Source organism: Bactrocera dorsalis, chromosome 6 (assembly GCF_023373825.1).
Source record: "Bactrocera dorsalis isolate Fly_Bdor chromosome 6, ASM2337382v1, whole genome shotgun sequence".
NCBI classification, from domain to species: Eukaryota; Metazoa; Arthropoda; class Insecta; order Diptera; family Tephritidae; genus Bactrocera; species Bactrocera dorsalis.
The window spans coordinates 1619504-1635551 of NC_064308.1; the positions used below are offsets into that span (position 1 = coordinate 1619504).

Genomic DNA, 16048 nt, shown 5'->3' on the forward strand with positions numbered 1-16048 from the left:
AACCAAAAACACTCATAATTCATGGGTCACAGCTTATTTCGTGCGGTATAAAAATTCTTACTAAAAAGTTATAAAAAGTAAACAAAAATAAAATTTCAATATTTTGTGGAAAAGCCTTTTTGCTCGATTACAGCTTTCATGCGGTTTTGCATTGATTCCACCAATTTTTTGTATAATCTGGCGATATTTTACCCCACTCTTCCTTCAAAACCGCTTTTAGAGTTTGGACGCTAGAAATGTGGTGTTTTCTAATATTAATTTCCAGAACGTGCCATAAATTTTCAATCACGTTCAAATCTGGTGACTGTGCAGGTGTTTGGATGAGGTGTGGACAATTCCAAATGAGCCAAGTTTGAACAAGACCAGATTTATGTTTAGGGTCGTTGTCCTGGTAGAAGCGAAAAGTGGCACGTATACCCAGGTCTTCTGCACATTGAAGCAAATTTTGCTTCAGTAAGCCTAGGTACACTTCATAGTGGAGTCTATAAACTCCAATCGACCAACGCCTGCAGATGACATGCACCCCCAAACCATTACATGACCGCCACCATGTTTTACTGTTGCGCTTAAATTTTTTGTTTGGAGCTCAGTATTTGGTTGTCGCCATACGTATGCTTTACCATCTGACGCAAAAAAATTAAACTTGCTCTCATCGGCGAAAATAACCGTATTCCAAAAAGCATTGTCCTTGTTTAAATGGTCTTTTACGAACTGTAAACGGGCTTTTTTATTTTTCTTATTTATAAAAGGCTTATTCCGTGCTGTTCGCCCATGAAAATTGGAATCCCTTAATATTCTGCGCACAGTTTCTGGATGACATTTTTTGCCGAGAAACATTTCAACATCTTTAGTCACCGCTGGAGCACTTAACATTGGTTCTTTTTTAATCTTTTTTAAAATCCACCTCTCATCCGTTTCATTAAAAATTTTATTAGGAGCCTTTCGACCTTTGTTATGCACGCGATTTTCACGAACAAAGCGCTGAATTATATATTGAACTGTAGATGAACTTAAATCAACCATTTCAGCAATTTGTTTTTGCGTTTTTCCACTTTGAAAATGTTTAATAACTAATTCGCGTTTTTCAATGGAAGTGCGTGGCCCCATGTTGATATACCGCATATTTGCAACTGATCTGCATTGTTTTTAGACCATAAACTGCTTCTCAAGTATTCATAGTTCGGTCTTTGATTTACCGTTAGTTTTCTGCATCCGTTATTTCCATGTATCACATGAACGAAAATCAACACACGAAATAAGCTGTGACCCATGAATTCCCTGCAAGACGGAGGTAACAGATTGCACAAACACATTGAAACATTTTCAGCTGTTCACTAACACTGTTACATTTTTTGGAATTTTCAATTAAATGGGATAATACGTAAGTAAGATAGAGAAAAACTATCGACATTCTAAACTTATTGTAATGTCAACTAGCTAGAATAGGAGAGACGAATACCCAATTTTTCAAGAAGAAGAAAACGAAAAGCGCAGTTTCAAGAATGATGAAAACAAACATTGCGCAATGACGAGTTCAAATTTTATTCGTTGTTCGTTGTATTGCAGGCATACAAAATCATGAATATCATCAAAAGTTAACAACAATATAAGTGAATATTAATAAAAGATATCAATATAAGTGAATATGGTAAAATTTACAATAGCATCCCCGGATTTCGGCGATAAAATGGGTATCAGTGGAAAGGTGACGTTCTCCAGATCACGAAAATATGTATATATATAGTTGCCGCTGACTTACAGCCGGTTTCACGAAATTTTCTAATTGAAAATTAAGTTTCATTTAATTTTAATTTTGATTTTTATTTAACTTTGCACTTAAGTTTGCGGCGTTTCACCATTATTCATAATTGGCAACCCAAAAATGACAAAGCAGGGATTTTAGTAAGAATAACAGCTGATTTATGTAAACAAATAAATTGTACTGATTAATAAAAATGGAGAGTGTAGCTCGAAGCAAGAATTTTTCATCAAGTGACATTTCTACTTTGCTAAGCCTAGTGCATTTTTTCTTTCCCTCATTATACGAGAGCGACGATTTATAAATATATTTATTAAAACCTCGCACTCCATATCACTTTCGTCGTCAGATTCCATTTTTTACAATATAAGTATTTATGTTCTGCTACTTGCAAATCAGCTGATTGAAAAACGTTAACATAGTTGCATATGACAGTATTTAATTAATATTTAAATGGCAAAGGGTGACCATTTAAATACAAATTAAGTCAAATGGTGAAACTGAAATAAATTAATTTTCACTTAAATCAGTTTCGTGAAACCGGCTGTTATAGTTTTAAAGATATTTGCATTTAAAGTGAAAAGTGCATAATATAAGTGGAAAAATTATTCACAATATACAAATAATCAATGTAAAAGTTGTCAATTTTTCAACTTTAAATGCAAATATCTTTAAAACTATAAGTCGGCGGCAACTATATATAACGGGTGATTTTTTTGAGGTTAGGATTTTCATGCATTAGTATTTGACAGATCACGTGGGATTTCAGACATGGTGTCAAAGAGAAAGATGCTCAGTATGCTTTGACATTTCATCATGAATAGACTTACTAACGAGCAACGCTTGCAAATCATTGAATTTTATTACCAAAATCAGTGTTCGGTTCGAAATGTGTTTCGCGCTTTAATTTTGTTCAGCGATGAGGCTCATTTCTGGTTGAATGGCTACGTAAATAAGCAAAATTGCCGCATTTGGGGTGAAGAGCAACCAGAAGCCGATCAAGAACTGCCCATGCATCCCGAAAAATGCACTGTTTGGTGTGGTTTGTACGCTGGTGGAATCATTGGACCGTATTTTTTCAAAGATGCTGTTGGACGCAACGTTACGGTGAATGGCGATCGCTATCGTTCGATGCTAACAAACTTTTTGTTGCCAAAAATGGAAGAACTGAACTTGGTTGACATGTGGTTTCAACAAGATGGCGCTACATGCCACACAGCTCGCGATTCTATGGCCATTTTGAGGGAAAACTTCGGACAACAATTCATCTCAAGAAATGGACCCGTAAGTTGGCCACCAAGATCATGCGATTTAACGCCTTTAGACTATTTTTTGTGGGGCTACGTCAAGTCTAAAGTCTACAGAAATAAGCCAGCAACTATTCCAGCTTTGGAAGACAACATTTCCGAAGAAATTCGGGCTATTCCGACCGAAATGCTCGAAAAAGTTGCCCAAAATTGGACTTTCCGAATGGACCACCTAAGACGCAGCCGCGGTCAACATTTAAATGAAATTATCTTCAAAAAGTAAATGTCATGAACCAATCTAACGTTTCAAATAAAGAACCGATGAGATTTTGCAAATTTTATGCGTTTTTTTTTTTAAAAGTTATCAAGCTCTTAAAAAATCACCCTTTATATATATTTTCGTGATCTGGAGAACCTCGCCTTTCCAGTGATATCCATTTTATTTAATTGAATTTTCATTGTATTATTTAATTTTGTCTCTTTGCTGTGTTTGTTTCAATCATATAGTACCTTTATGTAAATAAAAAGATTGAATATTTTGTAACCAAGTATCAATACACAAAATGTGTATTTATTGTCTTATTTAATTTTCTTTTTTTTACTATACATATGTTCAATTAAGTTTTTATTTAAGGAACGAATCCTAAAATATATTCTAGCTCTGAAAAATAATTCTTTTATTTTCGAGCTACAATTTACAAAATGACTTAAATCTAATTTTTATATATTAATGTTCTAGATGCCAGAAAAGGCCGAGGTGCAGACGCAGAGTAAATTATTGCGCGCATGCCGCGTTATAGCGGCAAAGACGAACCTTTCAATTAGCCGGTTCGGTTTCACGGTTTCACCGGTGACTTGGAGGATGAGCATTACGAGGAGCTCCCGTCGAAATTGCCCATGTCATCGGAAGAGCACGTGTGCTTCGGGGAAGACAAACATTCACCAATGAAAATAGATATTAGTTTTAAGTTGAACATATTAGTTTTGAGTTGTAAATATTAGTTCTAAGTTGTACTATTCGTTTTAAGTTGAATTCTCTAAATTTACTTTTACAAATATGCTTTTTTAACTAACTTATAACTTTTATACTGAATTAAATTTAATTTTATGTTTAAGTAAATATGATTTTGTTATTAAATAAAGCGAAATAATAAAATAAAAACTGAGTTTTATTTAAAAGAATTGAATTTGCTAGAAGTAACAAATGGGTGATAGATAATCTTGTTATTGCTTGCTCCTGCTAACATGTTTATATGTTATAGGTAACAAACTGATAACCAAAATAATAACACTAACAGATATGCGGGTAACAAATACTTTTTGTTGTCCATAACACATAGGTAAGCTATGCGCTAACAAAATAATTTGTTACCCGTAACATACTGTGAAGAGATTTGCTAACAAATGTGTGTATTCTGTTAGAACAAGGCAGCATGCGATATTTGCCATTGGTTAGAGCGTGATAACTATTGAACATCAAATAGCTATGTGTTACTTTTTTTTTGGTTGTCGCTGCCGCGATTTGCGAAAGTTTAGCACCTTAAAAGTCAGGTTTTATCCAGGGTTCTCATTTACTACTCATTTACCGCTCTCACTTTTCCGGGAGCCACAGCATAGTCTTAGCATAACAATGTAACAGAAGTGCTCTACTCTGCTCCGAGTTTTGTTAGGTAAAACACTATAGCTGGAGCGGGAGCAAAAAAATAAATTCTGCGCTATGCTCTGGCGTAGCGGTAGCAAAAAATTGGGAGCGGTAGCACAGCAGAGCTAATGAAAATTTTCATGTGCTACAACTCCCGCATGTGTTTGTTGTTTTTTTTCTTTTTTGCTATTTTCTGTCATAATATTTGAATTAATTGAATAATTCAAACAAAAAAATGTTATGCAAATCATTTTGGCACTTGTTGCGTCAAGTGACTTTATAAATCTAAAATCAAATATTTAAGGAAATATATTAATAAAACCAATTAGATAATAATTGAATAAATTATATATATTTTTTTATTTGTAAAATATTTACCATTTTTATTTTACCAAAAACATCATCTATTCCAAATGTATTACAATACTCAATTACTATGAATTTTCGAAATTAATTTTAACTACATTACTTTCCCCCTTTATTAAATACATTAGGGTGTTTTTTTTTTTTGAGCTATTAATTTTTTTCAGTCCCGTCACGAAATTTCCTTGGAAATACCATACAAAAACTTCCTTGAAATGTTTAGCCTTAAATATTAACATTAACAAGTAAGGAAGGGCTAAGTTCGGGTGTCACCGAACATTTTATACTCTCGCATGATAAGGTGATAATCGAGATTCCATTATCCGTCATTTACATATTTTTTTATTTTGGTTCCTAATGTATATACATATTGTATTATACAGAGAAGGCATCAGATGGATTTCAAAATAACGTTATATTGGAAGAAGGCGTGGTTGTGAACCGATTTCGCCCATATTTCGTACATGTCATCAGGGTGTTAAAAAAATATTATAAACCGAGTTTCACTGAAATCGGTCGAGTAGTTCCTGAGATGGTTTTTGGTCCATAAGTGGGCGACGCCACGCCCATTTTCAATTTAAAAAAAAAGCCTGGGTGCAGCTTCCTTCTGCCATTTCTTCCGTAAAATTTTGTGTTTCTGACGTTTTTTGTTAGTCGGTTAACGCACTTTTAGTGATTTTCAACATAACCTTTGTATGGGAGGTGGGCGTGGTTATTATCCGATTTCTTCCATTTTTGAACTGTATATGGAAATGCCGGAAGGAAACGACTCTATAGAGTTTGGTTGACATAGCTATAGTAGTTTCCGAGATATGTACAAAAAACTTAATAGGGGGCGGGGCCACGCCCACTTTTCCAAAAAAATTACTTCCAAATATGCTCTTCCCTAATGTGATCCTTTGTGCCAAATTTCACTTTAATATCTTTATTTATGGCTTAGTTATGACACTTTATAGGTTTTCGGTTTCCGCCATTTTGTGGGCGTGGTAGTGGGCCGATTTTGCCCATCTTCGAACTTAACCTTCTTATGGAGCCAAGAAATACGTGTACCAAGTTTCATCATGATACCTCAATTTTTACTCAAGTTACAGCTTGCACGGACGGACGGACAGACGGACGGACGGACAGACAGACATCCGGATTTCAACTCTACTCGTCACCCTGATCACTTTGGTATATATAACCCTATATCTGACTCTTTTAGTTTTAGGACTTACAAACAACCGTTATGTGAACAAAACTATAATACTCTCTTCAGCAACTTTGTTGCGAGAGTATAAAAACTGGACCAAGGCATGTAAAAATTGTCCATAGAAAATACATGACAACCCTGATTTTTATACTCTCGCAACAAAGTTTCTAAGGAGAGTATTATAGTTTTGTTCACATAAAGATATAGGGTTATATATACCAAAGTGATCAGGGTGCCGAGTTGAAATCCGGATGTCTGTCTGTCCGTCCGTCCGTGCAAGCTGTAACTTGAGTAAAAATTGAGATATCATGATGAAACTTGGTACACGTATTTCTTGGCTACATAAGAAGGTTAAGTTCGAAGATGGTCCAAATCGGCCCACTGCCACGCCCACAAAATGGCGGAAACCGAAAACCTATAAAGTGTCATAACTAAGCCATAAATAGAGATATTAAAGTGAAATTTGACACAAAGGATCGCATTAGGGAGGGGCATATTTAAACCTAATTTTTTTTGGAAAAGTGGGCGTGGCCCCGCCCCCTACTAAGTTTTTTGTACATATCTCGGAAACTACTATAGCTATGTCAACCAAACTCTATAGAGTCGTTTTCTTCAGGCATTTCCATATACAGTTCAAAAATGGATGGATGGAGAAATCGGATAATAACCACGCCCACCTCCCATACAAAGGTTATGTTGAAAATCACTAAAAGTGCGTTAACCGATTTAAAAAAAACGTCAGAAATACTAAATTTCACGGAAGAAATTGCAGAAGGAAGCTGCACCCAGGCTTTTTTAAAAATTGAAAATGGGCGTGGCGTCGCCCACTTATGGACCAAAAACCATATCTCAGGAACTACTCTACCGATTTCAATGAATTTCGGTATATAATATTTTCTTAACACTCTGATGACATGTACGAAATATGGGTAAAATCGGTTCACAATCACGCCTTCTTCCAATATAACGCTATTTTGAATTCCATCTGATGCCTTCTTTGTATAATATATACATTAGGAACCAATGATGATAGCGGAATAAAACTTTACATAATCATTGGAGATTTTAATGCTTGGAGCCCCCTATGGGGATCTACCTTCTCAAATGGAAGAGGCCAAATAATGGAAGATGTTATTCTCTCAAAAAACTTATTTGTTCTTAATGATAGATCACCAACTCACTTTTCCTCCCACAAAACTTTCACTCATATAGACATCGCTTTTTGTTCAGCTTCCGTAGCCCATAAACTCTGTTCTTATACTCTAGAAGACCTTCACAATAGCGACCACTTTCCTATCATAACTACACTCATCACACCGATGCAATACATCATTAAGCCGAGATCAAAATTTCTTACAGATAAAGCTGATTGGTTACAGATAAAGCTGATTGATAAAACCCACTTCAAGTTCAAAAAAAAATATGGAATGACATCAAATCTCTTTCAGGAGGACATAAACAAAAAAAAATTGATTTTATTCAATCTCCCGTAGGTCCCATTTACGATCCGCAGCATATTGCAGAAAACTTTGCACAAACATGGTCAAACAACCCCAAAAATTTCAACTTTCATCCGAATTTTATTACACTTTCTAATCAAATCATTTCCCAAACATACCACAACCCATCTCCGTGTTTCGAAGCTACATTGATAGAATCTCCCAGTACATTAGAAGAGTTCGATTCTACTATCAGCAAAATGTCCGGAAAAACCCCTGGATCAGACAAAATTTCCTACCCCCTCCTAAAAAATCTTCCATACTCTTTAAAAATCAGACTTATAACCCTATACAATAACATATTAAAGCAGGGTATTGTACCTCAAGAATGGAAAAAAATTACAATTATTCCCATCCCTAAACCCAACAAATCGAGTGCCTCAATTTCAGACTTCAGACCTATTTCTTTGATATCCTGCATTGCCAAAGTTTTGGAAAAAATTATATCAAAAAGACTCATGTGGTATTTAAAACAAAAAGGACTGATAAGCCCCAACCAGTTTGGTTTTCAAAGTGGTCTTGGCGTCATTGACCCGCTTCTTTACTTTGAACACCACGCTACAACAACAATATCTACCAAAAATCACTTATCCGTCCTCAGTCTAGATTTTGAGAAAGCGTTCGATAGAATTGGAGCTCATACGGTATTACAAGAATTAGGAAAATGGGATATTGGAGATAAAATGTATAATATCATAAAGTCATTCCTTTCAAATCGTAAGATTACAGTAAGTGTTAGTAACCACAACTCCAACATATACCCCCTACATAATGGCATACCCCAAGGATCTCCCCTTTCAACAACACTATTTATTATTGCCTTTAACCAATTAAGCAACTTAATAACTTCATACCGAGGTATAGACCATATCATCTACGCAGACGATGTTTTAATTTTTTCGGCTTTAAAAATCATTTTTAGCAACATCCTAACCGAAATAGCAGAATGGTCTAAAACGTCAGGAACAAAAGTTTCTGCAAGCAAATGCGCAACATTTCATGTTTGCAGAAAAAGAAAATGCGCCTTCCCTATCCTATCCTTCGAAAACACACAAATTCCTCACACTACAACTTTAAGAATACTTGGCTTAATTTTTGATAAAAAACTAACATTTAAGGAACATTGTAAATATGTTACATTAAGTTTACTTAATAGACTAAACATTATAAAGTTTCTCTCTTCAAAACACTGTCATATCCATATCTCAACTCTCGTAAATATTGTAAAAGCATTGATGTTGTCAAAAATAGACTTTGGACTCACAATCTATAGACACTGTGCTAAATCCCATCTCGCACTCATTGAAACCCCTTATCACATAGCGGTAAAAAGGAGCATTCGCGCATTCCCTACTTCTCCAACCAAAGTGGTCTTAACTGAAGCAGGTCTACCCAGCATCCATCTCCGAACAAAGCAGAATACAATGATGCTCATACCAAAACTCCTCCAGTGCAAAAACTCCCTTTTGTTTAATGCGATGAAAACATATCGTACCACCAAAAAACTATCCACGATCGTACAATGTATAAACATTATAAAAAAAACTTGACATAATATCAACACCACAATCGTCACTGGCTGACGATAAAATCATCCATAATAAGTACGTTATTCAAGTATCAAAAATCAACCACCAACGCAGAACAATATAACCAGCTATTCAACGACGCAGTAAACACTTATAAACCAGAGTGGAAAATTATCTACACCGATGGATCAAAATCGGACACCCACACTTCGTTTGCAGTGACAAACGACCAAGGTGTCATTATAACCGTCGGTGTTTTACCACCGTACTGCTCTATACTTACAGCTGAAGCGGCTGCAATATACGAAGCGGTGCTATTTATTGCACAATCTAAAGAAAATCACATCATATGCAGTGATAGCAAATCGACAATTACCGCGCTGTTGAATGATACAAATAACTCAGTTCTGATCAAGAATATAAAAGATATTTTATACAAACGCAAAAACATAATCAAGATCATGTGGATCCCTGGACACGCTGGTAATAGAGGCAACCAACTTGCAGACGATCGCGCCAAAAAGGCGAGTAGAGAACCAGTTTTCTCGTACGCACACGTCACATCAAAAGATATTCGCAACTTAGTAAAAAAAGAGCTTTACGAGTCAAAGTCTAGAGACTGGATAAACTTTCAACACCAATACAAGGAACACAATCCCACTGGTGTCAAGCCAAACTACCCATCCGACTGTTCCTGCCAATACATAAAAATATTTGTGCGCCTTAGATTAGGTCACACTTTAAGAACACACAATTATCTGTTGAACAAAACGGAAAAACCTAGCTGCACACTTTGGAATCATCCAAACGACTCAGTTAACCACATCCTAAACGACTGCACTGCACTAGCACAAAAAAGGAAAACCATCTTTGGAAACAGGGAACCTTCCCGTCTACTGAAAACACCAAATATTGACAACATCAATGCTATCAACAATTTTCTTAAGATATGTAAGATAAATAACATTTAAATATTATAAGCAAATAAAAACTAAGTATTAATTTTACACTTAATTTTAATTAGACATAACTATTGTAATAGATAGCCGAAGGCCCTAGCAGCCAGTGCTGAATCTCTGTGTATTAATTATTAATAATTAGTTCTCATTTAAATAAATAAATAAATAAATAAATAAAATAAACTTTACACAAATATGGTATTTGAGCAGAGGTATCCCTTGTGAAAAAATTGTCGTGATCGGACTATAACTTTTCAAGGTCCCTGATATCGAACACGAAGAACTCAGTGCCTAACCTAACCTAACCTAATTTTCACCGAAAATATCGGTAAATCACTCAGAATTTAATTCTAATTAATTTTACAGCAAAATAAAAAAATATGTAAATGACGGATAATGAAATCTCGATTATCACTTTATCATGCGAGAGTATAAAATGTTCGGTGACACCCGAACTTAGCCCTTCCTTACTTGTTATCTTTAAATTCCTACAGATCAGAGGTATTTTAAGGCATCGCTTGACTTTAGACGCATGTTTCTCAGAATTGTTCACTCTACAAAAGTGCACAGAGCAACAAAGTCGAAACTCACACCGGCTAGGTATTACGGGGCTCTAAACTTGATTTTTTCAAGAAATTCGCATTCGAACGAAATGTGAAGAAGAAGAGTGAACAATTCTGAGAAAAATGCGTCTAAAGTCAAGCGATGCCTTAAAATACCTCTGATCTGTAGGAATTTAAAGATAAAAAATCAGGATTATCGTGTATTTTATATGGACAATTTTTAAATGCCTTGGTCCAGTTTTTAATGTTAATATTTAGGGCTAAACATTTCAAAGAAGTTTTTGTAGGGTATTTCCAAGGAGATCTCGTGACGGGACTGAAAAAAATTAATAGTTCAAAAAAAAAAAACACCCTAATGTATTGTTACAAAAGTAGTATTAAGATGTATTTGTATTGCTATATGCATCCCTTATTATGAACAATAGCTGTAGGTATATGGAATAGCATTTGTCTTGTTGTAGACATCTGGCGCCGCACTGTCTGCTTGTCTACTTAAACAATTGCTGAGTCTGGCGCCGCGGCTGTCTGCTTGCGTCTGGCGCCGTATAGCATTATGTTCTGGTAATTTCCAGACGCAATATTCTAGAAGGACACGTCGGCATCAGCGAGAAGTGCGTGGCTATATAAGCCGTGCCAACGCCAACGTAATCAATCAGTGCTAAGAGTAAACTGCTATAGTGTAGACGAGTTGTGAAATAAAGAGTTGTTGAATTAAATTAAACAGTGTTGATTTTATTTGTCAATCCAGAGATACGAACCTAACAAAGTAAACTAGCAAGCAGTAAATTCGTAACAATTGGTGTCAGAAGTGGGATTGTCAAATAATCCAAATTCAAGATGGTTAAATTCGGAGAATTGAGAATTCAGCAATTAAAAAAGGAACTGGAGGAGCGTAATTTGCCGATAAGTGGGCAAAAGGCGGATCTGCAGGCACGATTACGTAAAGCAATGAAAGCGGATGGAATTAATGTGGACGGGTTCGAATTTGATGGGCCAGAAACTTCTACAAAGGTAGAAGAAAAAGTAGAAGAACAACGAACATCATCAAGTGCAGACATGAACATGCTGTTAGTGGCTATACAGAAAATAGCTGAAAATACAGAAAATGCAGTGCAAACAGGAAATCGTCTGGCACAGCAAATAGCTGAAAATGCAGAAAAAGCAGTGCAAACAGAAAATCGTCTGGCACAGCAAATAGCCGAAAATATATCACAAATAACAGAAAATGCAGTGCAAACAGAAAATCGTCTGGCACAGCAAACAACGCAAATAGCTGAAAATACATCACAGTTAGAGTCTCGCCTTACACAACAAATGACTGAAAATAATACGCAGTTAGAAAAGCGTTTGGTACAACAGATTACAGAAAATAATACACAAGTGCAAGAGAAATTTTCAAAATTTGAAGACGAATTAAGCACAATAAAAAATGACGAAGAAAATTTAAGATCAGAATTTCTTCAACTGAGTAATCGTATGCGAGAACTGCAACTGCATGGCCCTGCACCATCAACAAATAATCCAAGACTGAAGGCACCCACATTCGATGGAAGTATTCCATTTCAAATTTTCAAACTTCAGTTTGAAAAGACAGCAATGGCCAATAACTGGAATGCAGTGGACAAAGTGGCGTCCTTGTTTGTATCATTGAAAGGACCTGCGGCAGAAATCCTTCAGACTATTCCAGACTGTGAACGGGATAACTATGAGGCATTGATGAGTGCGATAGAAAGACGATATGGTAGTGAGCACCGGAAACAAATATACCAGATCGAACTGCAAAATAGGGGTCAGAAGATGAACCAGTCATTGCAAGAGTTCGCAACTGAAATAACGGGTGATTTTTTTGAGGTTAGGATTTTCATGCATTAGTATTTGACAGATCACGTGGGATTTCAGACATGGTGTCAAAGAGAAAGATGCTCAGTATGCTTTGACATTTCATCATGAATAGACTTACTAACGAGCAACGCTTGCAAATCATTGAATTTTATTACCAAAATCAGTGTTCGGTTCGAAAGAACTGCCCATGCATCCCGAAAAATGCACTGTTTGGTGTGGTTTGTACGCTGGTGGAATCATTGGACCGTATTTTTTCAAAGATGCTGTTGGACGCAACGTTACGGTGAATGGCGATCGCTATCGTTCGATGCTAACAAACTTTTTGTTGCCAAAAATGGAAGAACTGAACTTGGTTGACATGTGGTTTCAACAAGATGGCGCTACATGCCACACAGCTCGCGATTCTATGGCCATTTTGAGGGAAAACTTCGGACAACAATTCATCTCAAGAAATGGACCCGTAAGTTGGCCACCAAGATCATGCGATTTAACGCCTTTAGACTATTTTTTGTGGGGCTACGTCAAGTCTAAAGTCTACAGAAATAAGCCAGCAACTATTCCAGCTTTGGAAGACTACATTTCCGAAGAAATTCGGGCTATTCCGGCCGAAATGCTCGAAAAAGTTGCCCAAAATTGGACTTTCCGAATGGACCACCTAAGACGCAGCCGCGGTCAACATTTAAATGAAATTATCTTCAAAAAGTAAATGTCATGAACCAATCTAACGTTTCAAATAAAGAACCGATGAGATTTTGCAAATTTTATGCGTTTTTTTTTAAAAAAAAGTTATCAAGCTCTTAAAAAATCACCCTTTAGAACGACTGGCTCATTTGGCAAATGCAGATGCACCTGTGGATTACATTGAGAGGGTAAAAATTCAATGTTTCATAAATGGAATTCGTGATGTGGACACCAAACGCGCCACATATGCATTGCCAAAAAGAACGTTTGCTGAAACGGTTTCGCACGCCCTCACACAGGAAACAGCTTCCCTACTAAGTAAACCAGCACACAAAGTACAAAGAGTTGAAATGGAACAACCGGCGCTGATGGAAGAAATGTTGAAGACTCTGAAGACAATTGTTGCACCGCGAGTAAATACAACAGGAAGATGTTTCAACTGTGGAAAAGCGGGTCACTTTGCCCGAAATTGCAATATAAAAGTAAACCCCTCAAAACGGAAACAACCAACAGATAACGAGGACGGAGCATCCACATCTCACAAGTCGTTAAACTAAAACGGAACAGTTCAAAGGGGCGTGAGCTGGTTCCCACGACTATTTGCCCCGCCATCTCGATATCACAAATAGGTCGCCATGACAACAATCTTACTATCAGCGGCATCGTAAATGGACGACTGTCAACGCTTACTTTGGATACTGGTGCCACACATTCAATTATCCGACCGGATGTGGTAAGAGGAACGGTTGAACCATTAGTCGGTTGCAAGCTTCGAACGGCCACCGGGGAGGAAGCAGCTGTCGCGGGAAAAGTGTTTTGCAAAGTGATGATTGGTACCCTGATAGTTAATCACACCTTCATCGTAGCAGAAATCACGGATGAAATTATAATGGGAGTAGATTTCATGATTGATCACGGGGTTACTTTGGATTTAAACAAGCAAATGCTGTTTTGCCAGAACATGGAGATGCCTATAAACACCGGATATGTGACCAACGTTGAAAGTAAGAGGGTGATTGTTGATGATAATCAGAGTATTCCACCAAAATCTGAGGCGATTGTATGGGCCAAAGTGAATGGAGGAGGTGGGACTGAAGAGTTGTGGATTGTGGAACCAACAAAAATAGATACACCCATATTGGTAGGAAGAACGCTTGTGAAAACTAGAGAAGACGCCACCATTCCGGTCAGAGTAGTGAATGAATTCAACACGCCTATAAGTCTGAAGAAAGGAGCAGTAATTGGTCAGTGCCAGAATATAAGTGCAATAGCACGATGCGAACGGTCACAACAGAAACCTACTATTGAGCCACAGCAGATAAGTCCTACACTCCTAAATAATTTGCTGAACGAACTGCATGGAAATGAAAAATTAAAAGCAGAAAAACTATTAGAAAAATACGCATCCATATTTGCAAACGAAGGAAACACAGGAAGAACCGGCATTGTCAAACATCGCATAAATACTGGAGACGCTAAACCAATCCGACAACCTCCGCGTAGGGTTCCACTAGCAAAACGTGAGGATGCTAACAAAATTATTGAAGACATGCACAAAAACGGTGTAATCGAACCTTCAATAAGTCCATGGAGCTCACCTATCGTCTTAGTTAAAAAGAAAGATGGTAGCACCCGTTTCTGCGTAGATTATAGGAAGTTGAATGATGTCACAAAGAAAGACAGTTATCCTCTACCAAGAATCGACGATACATTAGACACCTTGTCTGGAGCGAAATGGTTTTCTACATTAGATCTACAAAGTGGATATTGGCAAGTCGAGATTGATGAATATGACCGTGAAAAGACCGCTTTCAGTATGGGCGACGGGCTATGGGAATTCTCTGTGATGCCATTTGGGTTATGTAATGCGCCTGCAACGTTCGAGCGACTGATGGAACATGTGTTAAAAGGACTCAACTGGAAGACATGTTTGGTGTATCTTGATGACATTATCATCATGGGAAAAAGTTTCGATGATCATCTGAAAAATCTAGAGGAAGTCTTTCAGCGAATAGCATCAGCCGGATTACGCTTGAATCCCAAAAAGTGTTCATTATGGAAGAAGCAGGTCACATATCTCGGACATAAAGTGTCAACTGAGGGGATTCACACCGAGGAAGGAAAAATAAAAGCAGTCAAAGATTGGCCTCGACCCACCAACATACATGAACTCCGCAGCTTCCTCGGCTTATGCACGTATTACCGCCGTTTTGTACCTGGATTTGCGAACGTGGCTAGAAGTTTACATGATTTAACAAAGAAGAATCGCCCGTTTGTATGGCAGTTGGAACAAGAAAAAGCGTTTGAGCAGCTTAAAGAACTACTTTGTACGGCGCCGATGTTAGCTTATCCAATACCTGGAAAGAAATTCATCCTGGATACAGATGCGAGCGCTTATGGAATTGGAGGTGTCCTGTCTCAGCTCATCGACGGGCAAGAAAGAGTATTTGGGTATTACAGCAGAGTGCTCGGGAAACCAGAGAAAAACTACTGTGTGACGCGAAAAGAACTACTAGCTGTGGTGGAATGTGTAAAACATTTCCACAAGTATTTGTATGGACAACGATTCTTGTTGAGGACTGATCATGCAGCATTAAAATGGTTATTACAGTTTAAGAATCCGGAAGGCCAAATTTCACGATGGATCGAAAGATTACAGAATGACGACTTCGAAACGGAACATCGAAAGGGGATTTACCACAAAAATGCGGATGCATTATCACGTCGCCCTTGTCCACTGGAATGTAAACATTGCTCCAAATCAGAAGGAAA

At 37.1% G+C, this 16048-nt stretch overlaps 2 protein-coding genes across 3 annotated transcripts in view; both read left to right on the forward strand.

Annotated features, from left to right (window-relative positions):
- Positions 1-4501, forward strand: part of LOC125779173 (uncharacterized) — a 60968-nt gene extending 56467 nt beyond the window's left edge. Inside the window, exon 2 of the mRNA XM_049459815.1 lies at positions 3746-4501. The gene's annotated coding sequence lies outside the window, so the exon portion shown is untranslated. The remainder of the gene's footprint in view (positions 1-3745) is intronic.
- LOC125779099 (glutamate receptor ionotropic, kainate 2) overlaps positions 1-16048 on the forward strand; it is a 2985835-nt gene that overhangs the window by 172933 nt on the left and 2796854 nt on the right. The gene's annotated exons all lie outside the window — the stretch shown is intronic.